Genomic DNA, 6004 nt, shown 5'->3' on the forward strand with positions numbered 1-6004 from the left:
GAGTGTGATTCCTCCAGCTCCATTCTTTCTCAAGATCGTTTTGGCTATTTGTGGTCTTTTGTGTTTCCATGCAAATTTCATTTTTTTAATTCTAGTTCTGTTAAAAATGCCATTGATATTTTGACAATTTGATAATTATTTCAATAATAATATCATCATCACACATATATAAACTATTAGTAATGATTTATTAGGAATAACAACCTATAGTGAGAAGCATATAGCTGAACATTTTAACTTGCTTCCTGTTAGGTTTAACAACATGCCTTTTCAAATTAGGGAAATTCAGGTAAGAAAAAATCCCATATTTTATTTATCACCTTCTGTGATCTAACAGAAGGTGAGCCATTTGGTATTTAAGGGCATAGATTTTATCTTGTAGTATATTAATTGTCATGGTGACATAGCAAAGAAATCTAAGGTTGGAAAAGGTGACTGATTATGAAGCAGCAGTATTTGCAGTCATTTACTAGGTTGCAAATTTAGTTTAAACATCTTGATCATTTTAGTGGTGGTGCAACATAAAAAGGAAAATCATTTTGTATAGAAATGTGTAGAAATCAATATATACATACCTCTAAATAAACTTCTATTTTATCTATGTCCAATGAACGCATTTTCATTATTCTCTAAGTATATGTGAACAATAATGGTATACTTATGAACACTTTACAAGAATTGAAGAAAATAACTTCAGATTTATTTCTTCGATCAAAGTTGTTTGAAAACTATTATATGGGCAATATTTAGAGCACTACTTATTGCTTTCTCAGCTGCAACTCTAGGATTTACCTACATAAATAATTTTAGTTAATTATTTATAAAATATAATCTCAAAATAAATTAAAATAAAAAGTGTTTATTGTGCATCTATTATGTGTTTAGACTTGTGCTTTGTTCTAGAATAATTTGCAGTTAACTTTGGGAAAAGTCATATATTTGTGGAGGCACTTAGATAACTATGTAAGCAATATGTGTATAGGTTCAAAATTAAAGCAAACAGCAAATATATATAACTCATTTTTTTGTGCTGTAGTTACATAATAGTGAAATAAACACAGTTATCCCACTGCCTGAACAACTAAAGATTTTTATAATTATAGCATTTCATTATATATAAATCATATAAAAACAAGGTATTAAATATTTAAGTAGAGATTTCTTACCTTTAAAAATTATGTAGTTGCATTTAATACATAAGTCTAAGAGTTAGGTAAAGCTGCTGATTTCATCTTTATGTTTCAAGTCTAGAGAGACTTTACTTAAAGAAGTTTGGGGAACTGGCTAAATTTCTTGAACACCTGTGATCTGTAGATGAAAAAATAGACTTATTCTTTGCGTAATAAATTTTAATGTATTAAAAGGAGATAAATGCACATTGGTCTAAGTCACTTTAGATAGCTAAACAGTGGCTTTTGTTTGATGGAACAAAAGGTATAGAAGGTACTTATTTTAAGCTCATGCTAATTTGATTGACTTATGACATTATTTCTTCCTATTACTTTTAACTCTTGCTTATCTGTTCTCTTTATGGTTTAACACACTTAATGTAATAATGTTTATTCATACTTGCATTTAAGTAGCAAATTGTCATGAATTACTCGTTAACAATCCAGCAGCCCTTAGAATAGACATTGAGTCTTTCAGGTGGTATTTTATAGATGGTTATTATAGGAGCCAGTGCTGCTGGTAATCTGTTGGTTTTTTTTTGTTTTTTTTTTTGCGGTACGCGGGCCTCTCACTGTTGTGGCCTCTCCCGCTGCGGAGCGCAGGCTCCGGACGCGCAGGCTCAGCGGCCATGGCTCACAGGCCCAGCTGCTTCACGGCACGTGGGATCCTCCCGGACCGGGGCATGAACCCGCGTCCCCTGCATCGGCAGGCGGACTCCCAACCACTGCGCCACCAGGGAAGCCCTGGTAATCTGTTTTTTTGCTGCCTTTTAAAATTTTATTTATTTTTTCCTCACATAGAAATATTAAATTTTATTTGTGCAGGATTGAAAATAAAAACCTTATATTTAATTGAAGTGATGATAAAAGTATATCAAAGTTTCCTTCCTTTTTAACTTGATTGACTGCATTTTGTACAAACTGAGAAAAATTCCTAAGCCAGGTACATCCTTGAGGGTAAGAATATACTGTTGTAACTACTGTGCTGAATGACAAAATTCTATGGGGGCAGTTCAGTTCTTTTCTGCCTAGTATCATTTCATGAAAGAGCAAAAAGAGATTCGCTCATTGATGGGAAAGGCAGCTGCTAACAGACATGGAATCTTAAAATGGCATATTGAAGCAACTGCCGTAACTACTTCAAACTGTCTCCATTCTCTTTACACCTCCCCCATTGCTAACTTTCTATCTCCACACTGCCCATTACTTGCTGTGTAGCACAAAGGAAAAATAAATGCCACCAAAAGGCACTTTCTTTGGTTTTTTTGGTCACTCTGATTGGGAAAAACTGAGTAACATACTTTCACTGGATGAAGTTCATATTTCTGATAATCAAGAAATCCAATACTATGAAATTCCAGTGTTTTTCCTTTTTACTCAGGAAACCACCAGGGAGTAGTGATATCGGCCCTTCTACTGATGTAAGCAGACAAACCTGCATATGCAAACACAGACAAACACACGCATGTGCACGCACACTTATTTAGATTTTTTCAAACGTGCACACACACGTATTTAGATTTTTCAAACACAGAATAAGTTCATTTAATGATCAGTTGATATTATATCCAACTTACGGATTCACAGTTGTAATAAAGAGTCTGACTTTATTGTTGATGTCTAATCAGTGGCGGTTTTCAAGTTCCACTCCTCTCTCTTCCTCTCTTGCTCCATGTTTGGGCAAAGGCATAAAAAAGCTCACATAGTCCCTCCCTTCACAGTAGTGGGAAGTTCAAACCATGCACAAAGCACATCCCTGTCAGTGTGCTGCCGTACTCTCCTAACCCCAGTCCACCTCTTAACCACAACCACAATCTGAGCCACTCCACCCCTCTCCTTGCTCAAGCCATTTTGGCTCCCTCTTAGGAGCCTGCCCTACTCTTTCCAGAAAGTCTCACGTACGCAGTAAATTCTTGCATACGTTGTTGGGTGTGTGTTATCATCCTTCATCGTCCAAAACCAAATTTTGTTTAGTCTGTCAAGAGGAAACATTCTGAACGCCACTATAAACTTACTTAAAAGGTCAGCATAGAGATGAAATTTTTTCCACTGATAATACAAATAAAAAGTTGGGGGAGAATTGTTTAGGTAAAAGTGACAGTTCTACAAAATTAGAAACCTATGGAGTATGTATTAGTCAGGGTTCTCCAAAGAAACAGAACCAGTAAGGGTGTGTGTGTGTATTTTATATTTATAGAGATTTATTATAAGGACTTGGCTCACACAATTATGGAGACTAGCAATTCCAAATCTGCAGTGTGGGCTTCAGGATTGAGACCCACAAGAGCCAGTGGTGAAGATGAAGGCTGAAGGCATCTGCTGGAGAATTTCCTCTTGCTGGTCTTTTTGTTCTACTCAGGCCTTCAGTTCATCAGATGAGGCCCGCCACTTCACCTAACATTCTCTCATTTAAATATTAATCTCATTCAAAAACACTCTCCAAATTCACACATAAAATTAACGATCACAGAGTAAAACTTTAGTATTATTGGTAATGCATATAAATTTTATAATTGTTCCCAACAAAAATTATCATATGCTGCCAATTAGAGTAGGTGTAAATTTCGTGGGAATGTCTATGTGTGTGTGTTATAATTATAGTAATTGACTGACAAAATTTGTGAAATAGTTGTTGTTGGAAAATTCCTATTTCAGCCTGCCAAAAACAATTGTTGTTGGAAAATTCCTATTTCAGCCTAGAGTACGAGATTTCTCTCTTCATTTCTGATAATCACTACGCTTTTAGAAATATTTGAGTTATTGAAAGTTTTCTTATAAATTACCCTGTGTATCCCACAATAATATTTATATTTTAAATAAATGAATATATTAAATTTTGTTTGTATTTGTTCAAAAACAACTAGAAAACGTTAGTCAAAGTATCTTACAGATAGAATGGTTAAAACATTTTTTTTGAAGATTTTAGTTAACTGCAAGTTTTTACAGTAAAGTTTGCAAAAAACAAGAAAAGACCTCTTTCATGGCCCCTCAAGCTGAACCTGGCACTCATCACTTAGACCCATGTTGTCCTCCATATTGTTCTATACCACACTTGCAGGAACTAAAGAATTAGATGGTGAGTACTCGAACACTGTATGAAGATTTAATTTTGAAATTATGTAATTGAAATTTGAAATATCAAATTGTGGGAAGAATCTTCAATAAAATTTCAACTTGTAACAGGATAAATATATTCTATACTGAAGGGGAAGCAAATTGCAAAGGCAAAAATCTAGCAGCATAAAAACTTGGTCAACCATTCATGAATTTTGTCTTGCAAAATGTTTGTGGAAATTGGTTACTCAGAATGGTGCCATTAAACCAACACCTGTGAAATTCTCTTATAGAAAAATCAATTGAAGATGTCAATAATCTCACATTTATTAACCATAAAAATCCATAGTGATAAAGATTAAAAGTTAAAAATAATAATATACTATTAAAATATTTTTCTGAGAAATATCAATATATGAATATTAGGGACGTACATAGCAGGCCTTTTACTTTCTAAATTCTGTATGATTTAAGATAGATATATGTTTTAAAATTATATATAGTTTTTGTAAAACATTTATATGACCAGCAAAAGGATTTTTCTAGTAGATGGACCCTATAGAATAGTTCTAATTAAATCTATTTTCAAAAATAAAATTCTTTTAAAGATAAATGATATACATAGTCCCATTTTTGCTTTCTTAACTCCCACTCATCATAAACCTCACTTTCTTAGTGCCCTGTAGGATCTCTTCCATGATGCCATAAGCTGGATCAAGCACTCTACAGCCCTGCTCTATTGCCGTTTACTACAATGCAGAAAAATTATCACTCTACTTTTTCTCACTTCACTATATCAGGAAGCATTCAAAATCAAACACCCAAATTTGTAACACTTCAAGTCATATTGTGGGTATTCAGTACCCACTTTCTATTGACTAGGTATAATTTTGTTTTATTGGAATATGAGTGATGGATATAAATATGGCCAAGATGAAAAAGTAAAAATTCTTGCATATTAAATCTATGTTCCTGAGGAAAAAAATCTGTTTCTGGTATATGCCACTGATAGCATCAAATGAACAATAAACAATTTCACTGGTTAAGGTAACCCAAGGATAGTCCATCCCTTTTGTTATTGATGAGGGAAGGTCATCATTTGTCTTGTACCGCTGAATATCCAGTGTGTCCACAATGGTTTCTTATTACCATTGCCAGTGTCTTTCCCAGTCCTCTGAAGGGCCCAAGATTCATGCCCTGCTCCAGGGCTTATCCAGTCCAGCCACTGGCACACTCCCTTCTGTTAATTACACCTGATTACACCACCAGATTGTGGGGAAGAGCAGTAGTAGATACACAACTACAATTGCTGGATCTTCCTTGCACTTAATAGCTGAATCTTAAAAACTTAAATTCTTTTATTTCACAAAATGTTAATGCCTCCACAATATTCTGTTACATGATCCCCAACTGTTATTACAGCAAGACTGACCACTTGTTTCCAGGACTATTCGATGCAATATTTACATTGCATCAGTGTCTGTCATGTCAGTGACAGAAGCATGAAAAAAGTGAGTTCATTATAATGAAAAATCATTTCAATTGACTGAAATAGCAAATTTAGTTTATTAGAACATTGTCTATATAAACCCAGTTTAAACATGCAGTGACCTTTATAGGTCAAAGTACTTTCCAAATTAAAAGGACACATAATAAGACCCTAGTCAGATTAATAATATTTCAATATAGTTTTGAAATATAACTATATTAAATATAGTTTAATAACTATATTAAATATAGTTTGGGGGAAATTTTATGACAGACTTGTTCCTACTGGAAAA

The sequence above is a fragment of the Lipotes vexillifer genome, unplaced genomic scaffold (assembly GCF_000442215.2).
Source record: "Lipotes vexillifer unplaced genomic scaffold, Lipotes_vexillifer_v1.1 scaffold1308, whole genome shotgun sequence".
In the NCBI taxonomy this organism is placed as follows: Eukaryota; Metazoa; Chordata; class Mammalia; order Artiodactyla; family Lipotidae; genus Lipotes; species Lipotes vexillifer.